This window comes from Herpailurus yagouaroundi, unplaced genomic scaffold, assembly GCF_014898765.1.
Source record: "Herpailurus yagouaroundi ecotype Mexico unplaced genomic scaffold, PumYag 192, whole genome shotgun sequence".
Taxonomy (NCBI): domain Eukaryota; kingdom Metazoa; phylum Chordata; class Mammalia; order Carnivora; family Felidae; genus Herpailurus; species Herpailurus yagouaroundi.
In genome coordinates, this window is record NW_024412423.1 from 10,511,420 (window position 1) to 10,531,487 (window position 20,068).

Consider the following 20,068-nt stretch of genomic DNA (forward strand, 5'->3'; position numbering starts at 1 on the left):
ACCAAGAAGTGGAATTTGCCCTAAAGCTATGTACACCATGTTTGTTAACTGTATTTATAGTTCTGGGATAATTGATATAAATGGAAAGTAGAATTACGCAAGAAGCCCAAACCATATAACAGTGCTGTTGAATGACCAAGGCCAGAAAACTAATGCTATAGTCAAAGAACTCAGGCTGAGCATTAATTCTTTTGTTTGGGGCTCAGGAAGCTCATATCAAACTTGTTCTTTGGTAAAGACGAATGCGCTTATGTGCTTTGGGGCCACGTCCCTGGGAAGCACCACAGAGAATCAAATAAAGAAGGTAGGAATTTGGAGGTGTCTAGGGGAAAACGAGGAAAGAGGGAAGTATGCCGTCAACACAAGGTGGGTCTTGAGAGGTGAATAAGAGGCACATTTTTAACAAGTAGTTCAGAAAGGGTAACAAGAGTGAAATCAAGAGCTAGAAATCATTTGACTTGGAGTAAAATGTAAGAGAGTGAGTTCGCCTTAAAATTCACAGTGTGCTTGTGTTCTCTCCTCATTCTTGTCTTATGCCACATTACCACCTCCAGGTACTCACCCAAATATAAAAAGTAGACAGTTGGTACACACTTGTCTGTGTGTCAAGGCGGAACTGAAAAAAAAAATCTGTAAACAGACTGAGTAGAAGAATTCCAGAAATTATGAATTTTAAATATATCTTGTTTGGTTACCCATCCCCTTGGGCCACCTAGGGAATGGAAATGTGGAACTTAACCCTAGGGAATGGAAAAGTATTTCATTCTAGTGTCTTTCTGCATATTCATATGTGATTAAGTAAATAATGGTAGTCTTTATAACAAAATGGAAAAACGAGAAGAGATGAACTTATGATAGGAAAATGGCTCTTTGAAATTCACTGAACCAGAGTTCACAGTAGTTTGGTTATATTGACCACAAAAATGAGGGGTCAGCCAGTTGGCAAAACTGCCCACGAGTGAAGTCCAAGTGATTTGACTGGGTCTGATGGACTGTCCAATGGCAAACAAGCAACTCTTCGTCTCACCATGCAGTGTACTAGGCTCATTTCTGTTTCTAACACAGAGCCCACCGGTCTCCTCAGTCCACGTCCTGGTCTATTAGCTGCCCCTCAGCTCTTTGTGCATTCTACCGTCCTAGAACCTGGAAGTTATTGAATTTCATATAACCTGGGTGTGATCCTCTGAGAGGGTGGGTTAGAAGTTGGGAGGACGTTTATGCTTAACTCGGGCATCTCTTTCTTTGCCCATCACATGCAATGATTGCAGCCGACCGTGAGTCATCTCTCTGTTTTAACTTAACCCTAGGGCCCGGAAGAACAAGACAACAAATTACTAACAACCTAATCCAAATTATATGGAGGGGTTTTTTTTCCTCCCCTGCAAAGAAATAGATCTCAGAACATTTGAGAGTGTTATGCATGTTTGGAGTAGAGGCAGAATGGAAGGAAGATTTGGTGAGGCTATGAAGGAAAAAAACCTGTTTCCTGATTGTACTTGACATCAGTTTTGAGAATCATAGTTCTTTCTCTTTTTGTTATTATTAGAATACTACTCATTTAAACCATCTACTTCCTCTTAATGATACAGCACCTTAATCACAGAATCAAAGCTTTATATGTAATGGTTCTTAAAGCAGTGGGAGTCTCTTAAAGCACACCCAGTTAGTTACAGTTAGGACATTGTTGTAAACATGGGTTTTTTTGCCTTCTACCTGTTTTATTTTTGTACCTTTCTGCTGTTTCATGGATCATAGTAATTTCTTCCAGAAGGTAGCTGATAAAAAGAGAAAAACTGAAATTCATAAAGTCTTTGGGAGTAGTGTCTCCTACAGGTCATCTAATGGCCCTGGATAGTTTTTCCACTCCTCTGGACAGTTTGACCACTCAAAGACCACTCTTTGAGGAGTGGTGAAACTGTCAGTTTATGGGACATGTGTATGGGAACCAGACAGGTTTTTCTACACTGAGCCATCTTCTTTTATACTCTATTGTCCCTGGTCTGTGTAAGTTTTTGCAAGTAATTAGTACAGGGGCCTGTAACAGTGGCATATTGAAAAAATATTAAAGGTAGATATTAAATATCAAGTGAAAAATATTAAATGAATATATACATCAAAACGATCCACAGCTAAGGAATCACCAGTGCTGGAATGATTGAGTTGACTACCCAGGGCCTTTCCACACTTGCTAAATTGTTCCCTAGCAGAGGAAGGAAATAATAAGGAAATATGCAATAATAAGAAAAATAAGCACCCTCTCTAAAAGGACAATACCTGTCTTCTCATTAATAAGACACATTTCTATTTCTTGTCATTAACTACGTTTTTTGGCACAATGCGTAATGCTTAAGGGCATTACCTCATTTTATCCTCACAACACCCCAGTGAAAGTAGTTGTTAATACTTTGATTTAATGGATAAAGGGCTGAATCTTAGATTAAGTAACGTGCTCCGTTAAAAACTGACAGAGCTGGACCTTGAACCCAGCTCTATCCTATGATACACATTATATGAAACTCTTGCCATGTGAGGTAGAAAGGAGGTAAGTATCAATTTTTGTGGGATTTTCAGTGTGTTAATTATTGGAGAAATTAGGCTTATTAAAGGTTACACGATAAGGAGATTGTGGGCAGGCCAACTAAATGAGTAGATGAGCAGTGACTACTTACCTAGTGCCTGTAGTTAAATGGCTTTGGAATAGGTGTGACATACAAGTCAACTGGAAGGTGGCACATAGTAGAAGGAAGCTGGGTGATGGAGACCGACAGTCCCTGGAGAAACTCTTACCTCTACTATTTACTAGTAAGTAGTTCTTGGACGAATTACTTTATTCTGAGACTTAAGTTACTCCACCAGAAATAAAGATAGTAAGTCCTACCTTGCAGGATTGTTGTGTGGATTAAATGTAAGTGTATGGCAGAGATTCTAGCTTATAGCAGGCACTAAGTACATAATGACCATTGTTACTACTTGGTACTTGGGTTTTCAACTTGAAAAGTCAACAAAGACTATTTGTATATAGACAATCATGCTAAATGGCTTTCTATATATATGGAAACAGAAACAGTCTTTACTTTCTAAAGTGCCCATTTTGTTACTTCGGGGCACGAACATTCCTTGAAAAAATATATTTTATTGAGATATAATTTAAATAAATTAAAACGTATAATTTTTAAGTGTATACTTTGAAGAATTTTCGCAAATGGTATGCCTTTGAAACTGGCACCACAGTCAATACACAGATTATTTCCTTATTATTTCACAAAGTCCCCGTGAGCCCACTCCACCCTTGCCCCAGGAAACCACAGTTCTGATTTATTTTTTCCACTTAGGCTAGTTTTATCTCCTCTGGAAGTTCATATGGTTGGGAATTATACAGAGGGTACCCTTTTGTGTCTGTTCCTTTGCTTAGCATGTCTGTTAAATTCATACATATGTTGCTCAATCAGAGGTTCATTTGTTTTTCTTAGTGAGTAGTATTTCATGCTATGAACATACAATGATTTGTTTTCCAGATCGGTATTATGAATAAAGCTGATATGAGCATTCATCTACAAATAATTCTGTGGATGTATTTTTCATTTCTTTGTGATAAATACTTAAGGGCAGAATTGCTGAAGCTTTAGAGTAGGTACATGTTTAATTTCATAAGGAACTATTAAATATTTTTATAAGTAATTGTATTATTTACCTTCGTGGAAGCTACATAAAAAGTTCCCATTGTTGCACATCCTTGGCATCCCCTGATAGCTCAGTCTTTTTCCATTTTAACAATTGGCTGTATAATGGCTTTTCATTGTTTTAATTTGCATTTCTTTAATGACTAATGATTGTGAGCGTTTCTTTTGTGTGCTATCTTTCATGCGCTACACATTTGTGAAATATATGTTTTGACCTTTTGCCCAATTTTTAATTTTTTTATGTTCCTTCTGAGAAGTAAGAGTGTTTTATATATTCTGGATACAGACTTATGTGAGACGTATGTATTACAAATATTTTCTCTGTCTGTGGCTTACCTATTCATTTTCTTAATTATGTCTTTTGAAGAACAGGAGTTTGTAATTTTGATAAAATCTGGTTTACCAGTTTGTTTCTTTTGTGGGTAGTGCTTTTTATATCCTGTCAAAGAAATCTTTTTCCAGCCCAAGTTCACAAGATTTTCTTCCATGTTTTCTTCTAAAAGCTTTATGAGTTAACTTTATCTGTAGGTCTGTGATCCATTTAGAAATATTTGGGGGATATAGTATGAGATAGGAGTTGAGGTTTATTTGTTTCCACATGGATATCCAGTTGATACAGCATTATTTTTTGAAAAGACTATTCTTTCTCTAAGAGGCCCCTTGACACCGATTTCAAAAATCAATTTGCCTTAAATGTGTAGATCTCTTTCTGGACTTCTTACTATTTTTCACTGATGTATTTACTTATTCTTATGCTAGTACCACACTGTCTTGATTATCATAGATAGTAAGTCTTGCAATTAAGTAGTGAAAGTCCTCCAATTTTATCATTTTTTTCTAAAAATATTCTGAGTGTTTTAGGTTCTTTGCGTTTCTACTTGCACTTCAGAAACAGCCTGTCAATTTCCACCTAAAATACTGCTGAAATTTTGACTGAGGTTGCATTGAATCTATAGATCAGTTTGGGGACCATTTATATTTAAATAACATGAGTTTTCCAGCGCTGCCTGGGTGGCTTGTTTGATTGAGCATCCAACTCTTGATTTCAGCTCAGGTCATGATCTCACAGTTTCATGAGTTCAAGTTTTTGCATCAGGCTCTTCACACTGATAGTGTGCGTGGAGCCTGTTTGGGATTCTCCCTCTCTTCCTCTCTCTCTGCCCCTCCCCCAATTATGCTCTCTGTGTCTCTCTCTCTCAAAATAAATAAATAAAATTTCCAATCCATGAACATGGTATATCACTCCACTTATTCAGGTCTTCTTTAATTTCTTTCAGCACTGTTTTGTAATGTTCAATATAGAAGCTACATGTCTTTTGTTTTAAATTTATTCCTAAGTATTTTATGTTTGTTGAGGTTATTGTAACTGAAAATATTTAAATTTAACTTTCTTGTTGTTTGTTGCTAGTTTATAGTAATACAACTGATTTTATAAGTTGATTTTTTAACTTCTTAAAAACTTTTCTTCTTTAAGATTTAGGGAGCAGAGTAACAAATGACTGCAGAAGAAGTGTGATGGATGTAAATAAGAGAAAGAAAATATCAGGAAATACCCAGAATGATTCTATATAGGCCATTTTAGGAAATAGGTAATGAAAAAAACAATTCCATATCAGTTAACTTTTGCTATATAACAAACCAACCCAAAACATTGTGCTTAAAAGAATGCACATACTGTTATTTCACAATCTTTGAGTTAGCTGAGTGGTTCTTCTGCTATTTTCACATGAAGTCACTCATATTCAGTTATATCTTTTTCTCAGAGATATATATGATACATACTTTATTCTGTCTGTGAATGAATCATTTTATTGGGGAAAATAATTTTGACCATAAAAAAATCTATTGAAAAGAACATGAATAATTCATTTCACATAATCAGAATATTGAAAATGGCCAGATGTTTTCAAAAATATTCATTTGTTCTTTCATCTAAAATATTAATATTTCAAATAGTTATGGTAATTCATTAAAAGATAAAATATTATAAGGTGTTATAGTTACTTTTTAAATAATTTTAACCCCACACAGAGTAATTAAAGACTTTCACAAGAGGAGGAAGGAGCAATATTTATATATATGAAAGTTGTGCTTAATCCTGGAATAAGAAGGAAATAATTTTTAAATGAATGGTTAATAATACATTAATACATATGGATCTATTCCAAAACTTTTAATATATAATATGTCTAAACATTATTTTTCTGCCCCTTAGTTTTTCCTTTATTGCCATTTATCTTAATAACCACAGTCCCATCTGGCTAGTCCAGATACCAGGAAGTCATCCTGCAAGTTGCTCTGTCCTTTACCCTCAATATGCAACCTACCAAATTGTTCATTGGACCTGCTTTAATTTTTTAGGCATTTCTACTTCTCCCCATCTTCATTTCAAATGCCCCTGTCCACATCACCAATTGTCTCTCTCTTAGGCAATAACTTCCTAACCAATTTTCCCATATTCACCCATGCCCACCATTCACATATTCCATACAGCAGCCAGGATGATTTTATTACAAACACACTTCTGACCATATCATTCCTGTCATTACAATGGTTTAGGAGAATCTCACACCCCTTAAGATAAAGTGGAAACCCCATGCCTCATGGACCCTACTCTTGCCTACCTCTCGGGTTCAAGGTACCACCACCCACTTCTCCTCACAGTGCTATGTCCTTTACACCTGCTACTATTTGTTGCAATTTCCAGGCCAAACTGCCCTTTTTCCAACAGGACCTTTTTTACACAAACCACACTTCCCTCTTCTTTTTTGCTAACCAGCCTCATCAATTCCTTCAAGTCTCAATTCAGAATTTCTTTCTGGAGACTTTCCCTTAACCTCTAGACAATGTCAGTTCCTTATCTTTTGCACATATATAGTATACTGCCCTTCTTTGTAAAGCTGGCCTCGCCTGTAATTACATGTTCAGTGTCTGTCTTCCCAACTGAACTAACATTTCCATAAGGGTATAAATTTCATCAATATATTCATCCAAGCTGTTTATTTCCAACTGTAGGAATGATGACTTTATGTATTGTGTATGGACCAAGTACAGTATCTGTTCTCAATACATGTTAATAAGCATTAATCATAAGAATACTTTGTCTCAGCTTGGTATGGTTTCAACAAACATGTATTACTCTCCCAGAATCAGCGTACCAAATGAAAAATCCCTTCAGTTGTCTCAGCATGGGAACTTGTGTTTTCTCACTTGGGAGAGAAATGGGCATAATTTAACCAGACTAGTAGAGCATCTGCTCCAGAGGTCTTGGGCTGAAGCAATTGGAAGCTTAATCTCACTAAAATGACTGGGTCTTGGCGGAGGTGAATGGGAAATCTTGCCCGATACTTGACCACACCAAGCTGACTTTAGTCAGGCTGTCACATTTACATGTACCAATACCTACATGTTCTTAACTTAAAAAGGGTAAGGGTAACTTAATTGTAAACAAAGCAGTTCTATAATAAAGAATTTTAGCCTTATCCTATTTAAATTTTCACTTATAAATTGAATAATTCATTCAACTGAACTGTTATTCACATCTTCTTAGGACTTTGGATATTTTGTGCAGTGCCCTTTATTGAGAATGGTGTTTAGGCAGCTCAACAATAACTATGTGATGAATTGTAAATGAGATGAGAAGAAACTTGAAGATGATCTAACAGTAAACTGCAAAGCTTATGTGGCAAAATACATGCATGAGCATTGAGATAGGGTTCCTAAAAATGCTGTGACTTGTCCTGGGAAATAACAAAGCCCTGCTAAGAGCAGTTCCAGCTGCCTTCCAAATGGTGATATTTTCATATGTGAAGTGCTAAATGATCATTTAGTGATCTTCCAAGCAAACCACAGAGGAAATCCACAAATTACTACAGCAGAATTTGTGTTGACACTTATGTACACAATCAAATAGGCTTTTCTCTAAGTGTCTCCATTAAAGGCTTGCTTTCAAAATGGAAAAATATTGCCTAGAAGTAGCTATAGGAACAAAGAGTAAACAGAAACAGAAATTACTGCTTTTTTTTATCAATACATTTTTACTGTGCTATAACCTTGTACTAATAATCAGTTTTAGGGCACCTGAGTGGCTCAGTCAGTCAATTGTCTGATTTCAGCACAAGTCATGATCTCATGGTTCGTGGGTTCGAGCCCTGCACCAGGCTCTGTGCTGACAGCTCGGAGCCTGCAGCCTGTTTCAGATTCTGTGTCTCCATCTCTTTCTGCATATCTCTCTCTCTCTCTCTCTCTCTCTCTCTCTCTCTCTTTCAAAAATAAACCTTAAAAAAACAATAATCAGTTTAAATAAGTGATTAGTGAGAATGAATTGACAAAATTTGCTCATTTCTGTATCGATAAATGGGTATTGTTATTAAGTCATTTATTTCTGGAAGGAAATAATATACTTTGCTGATGATACTAAGGGACCACTAAATAAAATACTGCTACAATGTGCTGCATTATTCTGAATCACCTCTGACAAAAAGATTTTTCTGTCATTCTGGTACTCTAATTTCTGAGAACAGAGATTTGTATTAAATATTCAATGTTTATTTCATATCGGCTAGAGATTGAGACTGTGTGATGTCTAAAGAGAAAACTATAAGAAAACTGCCTATGTCTTAAGAATGTACCCCCTATTTTGACATTTTCCTTGGAGATTGACTAAAGTTTCTAATTGCTTAATTGCTATTAGGATGATTGACTATTGTTTATTGAATTGACATCCTGCTGAGTTGGCATGGAGCCCAAGTTCTATTTGAGTCATGTGTTAAGGACCAGTTTTTAGAATTTTGAGGCTAGTATATAATAATTACTAGAACTACATATTTACCCCATGCCTGCCATACTATTAACAGAATGGTTATAAATGAGAAAATGGTCCCAAAAAAGTGCCAGAAGTTTTTAGAGTAATACTGAAAGCCAATGAAATGTGGAGACGTACTGGGCAAAATGTCAATTTTGGGGACAGGATGCTCTCATGTAGAACTAGATTTATGTAGAGTTGTAGTGAGGGAATCTCTGAGCTTGGTTTTTAATCCATTCTAAACAGACTCTCGGTTGCTTGGTATTTGTCTCAACTTTTTGTAACAATTTTTCCTAAAAGAAAAGAAGACAATAGCAGGCATGCTTTTATTATTTAAATGTTTCTACTCCCCTTCTGAAAATTTCCTGTCCTCAGAACATGGCTTCCACTGGGACACTTGAAGTCAAACAGCTTCTGGATTTACTGATGCAGGCTACTTACTACTAGGAATTTGAGAAATTCTTGGGAGGTGTCTCACCAGGAACCCAAGAAGTGGAATTTTAGGTGTGGCTAGCAAATGACTTAAAACTGCTTTAGTAGACCTCCTTGCAGACAGAAAAATGTTTTCTATAGGTCTTGTGGGCTTGAAGCCACACAATACTTTCCTTTCCATAGTGGACTTCCTCACTGCTCAGGAATGAGTGTATGGCAGGATGGAGTGTTGCTGGAGGTCATATGTCAAGTTCCTAACTGTGAGTGGGGAGAAACTGCTCTTGCGTTCCTACAGAAAACCACTGAAATGAGTCATCCTCTAGGGGGCAATAGAGTCTGATATAGGCTCATAATTGCCAGGATCAAGTTCCTGAGGGAAGGACTGATTAGGAAGAATTGTTAAACAGTCTTAGACTGGAGAATACATTAAGCAGGCTTCATGTTTACTATAGTCACTCAGAATCTCCTTGAATGTTTGTGGTTAGTGAAGTAGACCATGAGCTGAGTGTAGCTGCCCTACAAGAGCTTTACACATGAAGGAGGCTAAACCCCAGATCTAGGGAGGACTTCAAGAGAAAGGGATGAGGCAAGGCTGACTCAGCCTCGTTAGGTGCGTTGTTTTATTTAAAGTGAGGTTTCTAACCATATCTTACTAGAGGAGTGCCAGGTTGGGAAGAGTCCTCCTCATTTAACAGCAGTATAATTTTCCAGCTACCCAATTCCCTACAGTTGATAGTACCTAGAATAGGAGAAAAAGTGCTCTGGACCACTGCTGATTCCCCAAAACTTTGATGGCTCCTCATGGTCCCATACTGCCTCACTTCTGTTGGTGCCGGTTATCTAGTGGTCACATGCCCGTGTAATAGAAAGAATTCTGTGAAATCACCTTTATCCTCGTGTTACTGAAAATAAGGACACTGGATGGGTGTTAAAATCCAACTGCTGATGCATCTACTGGAAGTTTCATAGGAGAAACTTTCCTCAACACATGGTAGTAACCTGTCTGACCCAAGCAAAGAAGAAAACCAGGTTGGCGTGTGATGCCTGGTGGTGGTGAGTTGTACAAACACATATGGCATTCTCCTCTTGGTAGTGGGAATAAAGATCTAAGTGGGCCAAAGGTAACAGAGAAAATAGACGTGTGTACTTGGCAAATATCCAGAGACTCCCTCATCGCTTTGTTCTCTTCCAAGAAGAAAAAAAGTCTTACTGGTTGCATCTCATTTTCTATGCAGAGTTTGAGTGATGGGATGATTCTTATGAGAAAAATAGTCAAAGCACAGGACAAGAGTAAACGTGACAGAGGGAAAGTCATGCAGCAGGGACGGTCTGTCTATGCAGCTTGAGCTGTTGGTTATAGACTGGGCGCAGAGTCCCTCTCCTCCAGAGGAGGAAGATGAGAGAGAGGATAGCAGTGGAAAGACCATGCCGAGGGGCTGAGATGAAATTTATAAAGAGATGAGGAGTAAGAAAACTATCCATTAAAAAGAATGTTAAGTCATGTGGCTTGTATTAACAACACACTGTTTGTAGGCATTTTCCCCCACCAAGAGACTTACTGAAGATTCCAACTGCTTTTATTTACTATTTGAAAATAGGCCATTTGGGGACAGGGACTCAATTACATTTAGATTATAATTAAATAACATACTGATTTAGAATACTATTATCTACTTATTTGCCAAAATTACTTCTTCTAGCTCTCTCTTCACTTTATGTTTTGATAATAATACACTTTCCTAAGTAGCAATAGATCTGAGAAATATTTTAGAAATGTATTTTTAAATCAATAAAAAAATAAAGTTCCAGCCGGGTATTACCAGGCTGCCTGCCAAGTACAGTAATTGTTACTTGTGGAATTTTCTTAGAATGGCCAAGGCATTTGACTCAATAACTAAAACTCTGGAGCAAGTAGCTGGGTGGAGACATTCGTCTGTTGGAAAGTTGGTGGGTAGGTCAAGCCCATATGCTGGAAGAAGAGATTTATGGATTCACTCAGCACATCCAAGAAAAGGAGTATATGTTTTCTGCAAATTGAACATTGAATTTCACTCACCTATTGCTATTAGTTCCCCTTTTCTCTTAACCATTTCTTTGCCTCTTTTTCCTCTACTCCTCTCTTTGGTTGTTATTCTCTATACTAGAACAATACACTGTTTATTAACTTATACTCTTTTAGATGTGTAAGTACAAAGACCACAGTTAGGTCAAGTTAAGAAGGGTAAGTCAATTATTTAAGAACACACATGGACCGGGACTAACCCCAGAGCTGTGAGGAACTCGAGAAATGCAGAGAAATGGAGGCAGTGACAAGGACCGTAGGCATCACTGCTAAACTATGTGATACAGGCTACACAGTTCTCAGTCACAGTGTCCAAGTCTGAGCTTTGACCTTTTTCTCTCTGAATTTCCTCGTTGCCCTTTCCAATTTGGCAGCGTGTGGACCAAACCTGGGGAAAGGCAGACTATAAAGGTAAGCACCTCAGCAGCAAATGGTATATACCCTGAGCTCCAAAGGTCATTTCAAAAAGTTCACTTGTGAATGGGCTCTTTTATCTCCAAAGTACTCGTTGGCATGTGCCCAAGTGTAGAGAACAATTAAAGAACAATTTTAAATTTTAAATAGTTTTTCACGATTGCACCTTTTTAAGGTTCTGAATGTGGTTAGAATACCTTTTGTTTCCTCCCCCTGGGTATTTCAATCTATTGAACATCTTTGTGAACAATTCATTTTTGCTTTTATTTTTAATTTTTTTAAACTTTCTTTATTTTGAGAGAAAGAGAACATGCATGTGTCCACATGATCAGGGTAAGGGAAGAGATAGAGGGAGACAAAGAATGCCATGCAGGCTCCGCACTGTTAGCACAGAGCCTGATGTGGGGCTTGATCCCACAAACTGTATGATCATGACCTGAGCCCAAATCAAGAGTTGGATGTTCAGTGGATGGAGTCACCCAGGCACCCCTCATTTTTTGCTTTTAAAAGTCAAACCATTAACATAAGCAGCTAAGAAGTACAAAGTCTTTCTCTGACTAATCCATACTTTAAAAAATTCTAAACCATGTAATGTGGTTGTGGGTCTCTCATCAGAGAATGTGTACATATGTGGCACCACTTGCCCAGGGACCTGGGTCTTTATAGGGGCTTCAGGGCACCTCTGGGTTCTCATCCATTCTATTTTTCCCTTGCACATAATCCACTTTAATATCCATTATTTTGGAAAATAGTTATACGTAAACAGGATATTATCTGGTTTCTTTGTCAGTTAATGTAAATAAAAAGATCAATACATTTTCTAGGAAACAGGTAAAACAAAAAATGCTCAAGGAAATAGGAGTCCTCCCTTACATCCGTAGTATCTGAAATATTTCCTTACCTCCTCCATTGAGACATAGGAAGCCTACCCTCAAAACTACTTTAAATAAATGTAAACATTATTTAAAAGGATGTTTGTAGAACCTTTCAGTTCATAAATCCCTAGAAGTTAATTTACTTTGCTTAGAATTCAGCCCTTGACCACATCAGGAAGAAAGCTCAAGAAGTAGTTTAGGCTCAACCCAATGGCAGTTAGCTGGGAAAAAAACATGGTGCTTAAGCCGATGCTAGGCTCAGAATGCAGCTTATTAACATTTTGTAACTGCGAGGCATCCAAGAACTACATTTATTCCAAATCCAAGAAGAAACGAGGTCATCTGTTTCAGGCTTGTTAGAATTTTGCTTGGGGATTTTGTCAGGGGTGCGGTTCCCCCTCGTGAGCCTTCCTGAACCACTGAGGTAGGAAAGCTAACATCTACACCTTTCAGAGCCCCCTGAAGCTGGGGTTCGAGAATTTGTCTCTGCAGTCAGATGGGCTGCACAAAACCCGACACTGGGGCAAGGCAGGGTTTCTCCCTTTTCCGTTTCTGCTGAGTTTGCTGGCAAGAGTGATGATGTGGTCACGGGATCGATTCTGTAGCTTTATGGGTCTAGGGCTAGTAGAGAGCCCAGGAGGGGCAAGATGGCTCTGGAGCCGACAATACTTTCCAGATCCCTGGACTGCTGCTAAGGTACGTGTTCCCAGAGCAAAAGCTCCAGGGACGGCTTCCAGATTCCCAGCTTTTCTAAATGTGGTCTAGGTAACGGCGCCTTTGGCGAGCCAGTGTTACAGAATCATTCTGAAATTATTGCTGGAGGCCAGGCTAGCATCCAATTCTCCATCTCTTTCAAGGATTTTATAAAGACCGAACTCCCTGCTTTAAGTTACATCCTGCTTAAAATGGAGAGTTTTCTGTTATCTCTGACTGTATCCTGATTGACAATAGCAGTGGAGGCAATAGGTTAGATATTTAGCCAATTTGGGGCTCTCGGAAATGAGGACTGACTTAAGCATGAAATGATGGAATAATAATAATCCACAGCACCTGGAATAAAGCGCCTACAGAGAATACAGCTTTCATAACCGAATGATAAGGGCCATGGCACAGTATGACATGAGGAATAGGGGTTAAACTGGCTACTGAAAAGTGCACTGGCGAGATTAAAGAAATGAGAAATTGAGGGCTTTAAATTTTCCACTCAGTATGGCTAGAGAGCCAGGGATTTTTTTAGCCTTAAACAAATTTTCTTTTTGTGGTTGTTGGTACAGAAATCAATCACAGAGTCTGACCCTACAGCCTGTCAAATTACTCCATAGGTTGACTTCAAAGACTTGCCAGATTTCTTATGTTAAAATGCATCATTTGAGAGGTGGCTGGCTGGCTCAGTTGGTTAAGCATCCTACTTCAGCTCGGGTCATGATCTCACGGTTCGTGGGTTCAAGCCCTATGTCAGGCTCTGTGCTGACAGCCCAGAGCCTGGAGCCTGCTTCAGATTCTGTGTCTCCTTGCTCTCTGCCCCTCCCCTGCTTGTGCTCTCTCTCTCTCTCTCTCTGTCTCTCTTCCAAAAATAAATAAACATTAAAATTTTTTTTAAATACATTGTTTGGGAAGAGTAAGTTTCTAATATCCCAAACTAAAGCCCCTGACCTTCCCATGACAGCAGGTACAGCTCCTTCTACCTAGTGTACTAGTCTTTCAGTGCTTCACAAGCCTGTCATGACCTTTGCTGATGTAGTCACCCTTCCTGGGGATGCTAATTTGCCTCATGACCCATTCTATGTACACCACCATAAGTAGAATCTAATCTCAGATACCAGAGGGTGCCAGTGACAAAGCCACATCTTAGAAACAAATGCTTTGCACTTCCAAACCCTGAAAATCTTACTAAAGACGTAAAGAAATGTGCTGATGCTCACAAGATTTAGAGAACTCACCAGGAACCTCACTGCACAGAAGGATCTGGCCTGGTAGAAGAAAGAAATGGCTTATTGAAGACGGTGCTTCTGGTGCTAGATGGAGCTCAACTTCTTGTGAGTCGGGGTCTACATAGAAGAGGAAATGTCTTCCCACCAGTGCCCAATGTATGTGTGGTCTGGGCAGGAAGGGGGGTTACTATTCACGGTACGTTGAGGACAATCTTGCCAAGTTGTTGCTTTCTGTCTCAGTATGACTGGGGCATGGAGAGCTCTGATTGGCCAGGTCTCATTGTCAGCCTCTGGCAGCAAACATGAAGTCCACTCAGAACACAGGGTTTGAGAACTGGGAAGATGGTAGTTCTCCAAAGGAATATGTGGCTATGATTGCCGGAAGAAGGGAAAGCAACTGTTGTGTCATCCGGGAAGCTATTGCCCCATGTATACCACCCACCACCCAGGTGCCTGAAAACCTATCACAAGCCACTCATGACTAATAGATTTAAGCTTTGTCCCTTTTAAAAATGGTGAGCACGTTCTAACTTAGGGCCTTATCATCATTGTACAGATCCAAGGTGAAGTTGTCTGTCTAGACTAGTAGACATGAGGCTTTATAGAGAGGTGCTTGGCCACTTTAAAGGATAAGAAGTAAATCACGCACCTGCTATAAAATTCAAAAGAATATTCAAGGAATATTCAGCATTCACTATATTCAATATTCAACATATTCAATATTCAAGGAATATATGATGAGAAACAAATTTCCCTTACACCCCGGCCTTTCAAGATACCGGTTTATCTGCCACTCTGGTGACCCGGGGCCTGGGCTCGGTCCTCCTAGGGGGCATACCCCCACAGCTGCTTGTCTCTCTTGTTTCCATCCCAGGGGCAAACCCAAGGTGGAGGGCAGAGCTGGAGTGAGCACAGCAGAACAGAAGGTGGTCAATTCCCTTTCTTGGAGTAGCTTGTGTGAAGAAAACAGGTGGACAGCCTGGTGAGAGGGAATGCCAGATCCCATCCTTCCCCACGGCTAAGCCGCCCTCAGGCCAGCCCTGGCTGGGAGCCCACCACTTCCTCCATGTCCATAAAGAGCTCCGGAGACCTGCAGGAAAAGCCTCTGTCCTGCATCTGCTTGGACACACCAGCTCTCTAACCACAGAGAGGCCGCTTACAGACACTTCCTCCAGATACCTGGTAAGGGCTGGGCTCCGACTGCCATAACCCGTGGGAGAGGGAAGGAGCCGGGGCCGGGGGCGGGGGGCTAGTCTGACATGGCTTGAAGCCCCAGAATTCTATCTTTTGTCTTTTCATCTTCTGAATATTTTCCCCAAGGCTCAGCTGGTCTTGAACACTCCTGCCAAGGAGTGACTCGGGCAGCCAGTAACCACATGAAAAACCTTGCCTGTTGTTTTGACACTCGTGGCTCTTGGGAAGATGGCAACTGTTGGAAAGGATTGTATGCACTTCTGAGATTTTATGTACCTAATCTTTTAAAAATAGGCCCTGGGTTTGCTAAAGCGGATAATGTCACCTAGTTTGAACTTGATGAAAGCATAGAAAAGCAATTTAAACACTTGTATGGTTCTCCAAGCATAAGCACATGGACAGATTTTTGAGAGGATCTGCTGAAACCTCCTGAAATTTGTATTTCATCACAGATAAATGTGCATTGTTGTTTCGAGAACTTGATTATTAGATCATCAGGGCTGTAACTAACAACAAGAGTTTTACCTGCGCTTAAAAGTGAAATAAATAAATAAATAAATAAATAAATAAATAAATAAATAAGTAGGCAAAAATGCCTTAATAGTAAAAACAAGATATCTCAGAAAATGGATATTGTGGTATTATGTACTCAAACTAGTAATACAAGTATACTTTTTATCATAAGAATTCATAGTCCTTTCTGGATTTTTATGAGGTGCCCTGTACACGTAATTTGCTTTGCAATCTCTTTCTGCCCTAAATTGAAAAAATTAGGAATTAGGAAAGCAGGTACTGATGCGATTAATAGAAAATAGCATCTATGGTTCAATTTCATAGAATAATTTATGCAGTTAAGGAGAAGTGAGGGGTACTGGAGACAGCAATGTCGAGAAGTCAGACACAGCTGGTGCCATTTCTGCCTCTGCTGCTAATTGCTGTGTACTTTGGGACAGTTACTTAACATCTCTGAGCCTTTCAGTCTTGTCTTCTATAAAATGGAGACAATAAAAACTACTTTGGAAGATAATCGAGGGGACAGTGACACATAGCAGCCACTCCTTAAGGGCATTGTTTATTATCATTAATAACAGGGAAGATAATTGTCAACCAAGAGCCAAATGTACTTTCTTTGAGTGTTAAATAATTAGGTTCCTAAACTGAAGTTGGTTCCAGTTGCTAAAATGTGAATTCAGCCATCACGACTTTGGATTACAGAGATTTCTTTATATCCAGTAGGACACTAATAGTTGGGAGTTTCTAGGTAATTTTATAATATGAAATCAGTGCTTGGTGTGTGGAAATATCACCCCCAGAGTTGGACACATTGTGGGTCCCTGAGCAAGTCTTTCAGCTACACTCTGCCACAGTGTTATTATTTCTCAAATGCTGGAGATGGGGAGCTACTTTCAGGCTAAAATTAAAAGACATCATGGTTTTGTTTTGGAAAAACCGATTCATCAATATGTTTTTTTTTCCATGGCTATAAAAAGTATTTGAAAACGAAACAAAATAAAGTAGTAAAAAATCTTGGTATGTATTTTTTCCTTGGATAATGAGGCTCTCATTCAAGTGCTCTTGGAAAAGATTATTTTGTGCTCTGGTCAAGGTGGCCTACTTTTTTTGTGTGTTGAAGGGCTTTGCAATTAGAAGTTATTTGTATTTTCCCAGGGAGTGTCCACTTTGGGAAGAAAGAAAATTATATGCCTGAAGAATATGGTTGGCCAATTTATTGTTGTTTATGTCTGTGCTAGACCTAAAAGGAAATACATAGAATTCAAGTTTCTTTCTTTCTCTTTCTTTCTTTCTTTCTTTCTTTCTTTCTTTCTTTCTTTCTTTTTTTTTTTTTTTTTGGCATGGGAAAGGGTGGTACAAATTTAGTGTCACATTTTGTTTTATGGTAGAATATGACTTCCCCTGTTTTAACGTGTTTAGAGGTGAGTTCTTTGAACTCACAGTCTAAACCAGCCACATATGTGTGTGTAAGAAATGGGAGGGAGAATGAATCAGAAGTGCTTCGGTACAGGAAGGTTTTAATAAGTATGTTCTCCCTCTTCTGAAAGATTGCTTAAATACATTTTAATTTGTCTAACGTGTTCATTTTTTGGGAGGAAATTGTCAATACAAATAAATTCTTCCCTCTGAAATTATTTTTTACTCATAGGGACTTCTTTCTGTGCCCTGTACAGGAAAATCAGTTATCTCGGCCACCTGGTACATTATATCGCACAGGACTGTCATCAAGAAGAAGGTTTGACTGCAATTATCCTGAGATCGAAAGGCGTTTGCAACGGACACATGAAATAACTTGATTTGTAAAGTACAGGTAGTAGAGTCCACGAGGACTCTGTTGTAGACAGGATTTTTTCATTCATTAGTGCTAGGTGCCCTCTCCTGGTCAGTGAGAGTAATGTTCAGGAGCTTATTTCTAGATTCTGCTTTGCTAGGCAGCATGAGGTGCCTCCCCACAGGTACTCCATGCCGGGCTTCCTATGTGAACAAAGAAACGTGAAGGTAAGTGACCTCATTCCGTTCCACGTCCTCACCCTTTTGATCATCAGACGGTGTTTGCTTAGCTGTGTGTGGTAGGGTAATATTTTCGTTTGTTACCTGCTAATCTCTTCTCTTTTTCTCATGACTTCACCATCAATCGGAGAGCATCCCGCATATGGCCTGTTTGTACGTGACAAGAATGACAGGTGGAAGAGGAAGCCAGCCTTGGGCAGTGAACACCTTCCCCACTGGCGCTGAAACCACCACCTTTGTATAATAAACCTCAGGAGCTTCAAACCCCGGTGGGGGGGGGGGCGGGGAGGGGGGCATTCCAGTGCCATTGTGTGTTAATCTTCAGTATCTGTGAAATCAGCTGAATTTTACTCATTTTACCCTAGTTTTTGGCATGAAATCACGTGAGATCTGTAACTGCAAAAGCCTATCTTCATAAGCCTGTTTAAAAACCATGATTGAATTACGGTCTCTCGTATCTCAACAGGAAAACACAATTTTCGATCACAGAGCTTAGCATACATACCAGGGTGAATGCACATGTCCTGTAGTCTACACTCTAGTCTAGGATAGAATTGAACTTCCAATCTCTTCTGTAAGGATGAGGTAAGTGTATTCCCCCAGACAAAGAACAGGCTCGCTTCCTATTTGTTAAAACAAAGTAGTGGATTCTCCAAGTTCACTGTTCTTTGGCTGTGATGCAAATCCACTGTATGCATTGAATCCAGTGAGCATATTGGGTCATACTGGGGGGACGTGGGGACAAGGGAGCCAGTGTAAATATGCTGAACCTCATGCTGCTTGCTGTGCAATGAGTCATAGCGTCCTGTGTTTCTGATTCAGGATCTCAAGTCTTCAGCCAGCGCTCATGAAATATAACAACAGGCTCATTTGTTAGTTTGTAAGTGGGGTAAAATCAAATTCCTGACCTGACAATAGTTTCCTCCCCAAGTTGTTAATATTTTTATATTGTACCATTCTACAGTTAGTATTTTGCTGACCAATTCCAGAAGCCGATTGATTTATCTTATCAGTTTATCCCACTGTGATGAGAAGCTATTCTTCAAAATTAATTTTGAAGTAATGTGAAAATATGTTAATGTTATAAAAAGTGTATTTCCTCTTAGAAAGCAAAATTTGGGGAAAATTTTAAGAAGGCATTCTGTACACCTTCTTCTTCCAAACAGGAAAATAGATAAAATCCAGCACAGATTTGATAAATGTCTGTTTCTCACACTAAGATTCTGAAAATGTATCTGTTCATTTACCACAGATAACCCTAGTGCCCACTGCACTGTTACTGGTACAAAGGAGGTCCTCCATTAATGTTTGTTTAATGAATTTATGAACAGAAATACTCTAGGGGCGCCTGGGTGGCTCAGTTGGTTGAGTGTCCAACCTTGGCTCAGGTCATGATCTCACAGTTTTTGAGTTTGAGACCTGCATTGGGCTCTGTGCTGACAGCTCAGAGCCTGGAGCCTGCTTCAGATTCTGTGTCTCCCTCTCTCCCTGCCCCTCCCCTGCTCATGCTATCACTCTCTCTCAAAATAAACAAACATTAAAAAAAAATTTTTAAAGACATAGTCTAAATTTTGTTAATTCTGTGATAATAAGCCCAAGATAATTTTTTTCAGTCACCATAAAAATGACTACCATAAGTAAATTACAAATAATGATGGGTATGGTTATGGGAAAGGACTCATTATTTTAAGATGGATTTTATTTTAATTGAATACATACTGTTCCAATGATCTTTTCTTTTCCATTAAGAAAATGAATTAGAAGCATAAGTATAATTATGCCTAAAGTTAAAACCAGAAAATGGAAGAGAAAAAAAATCTTTCTATTATGGAAAATTTTAAACATCAATAAAAGTAGAGAGAATAATAGGATGAACTCTCAGGCACCCACCATCCAGCTTCAGCACTTACCAAACATGCCAATCTCATTCATCTGGAGACCCCGCACTCTGCCCCTGGATTATTTTGAAAGCAATTTGTGAGTGCATATCACTTTATCTACACATTCTTGAGAACAAACGCACTTGTTAATGAGAAATATAAAATATGCCAGAAAGGATAGATGATTGTCATGAACTTAATATTTCTAGTCAAAGCAAAGCATGAGCAACAATGGGATTTCACCCTAAAAAGTACTATTACATTTTTGGTATG

General features: G+C 38.9%; 1 long non-coding RNA gene across 1 annotated transcript; it reads left to right on the forward strand.

The window, feature by feature from the left end:
- The first annotated feature begins 9,888 nt into the window (after positions 1-9,888).
- On the forward strand, positions 9,889-17,173 carry LOC121010595 (uncharacterized). Its single transcript, XR_005781274.1, has 3 exons — positions 9,889-9,969; positions 15,073-15,380; positions 15,519-17,173. It is a non-coding gene; the product is annotated as an uncharacterized LOC121010595 (long non-coding RNA).
- Positions 17,174-20,068: the final 2,895 nt, after the last annotated feature.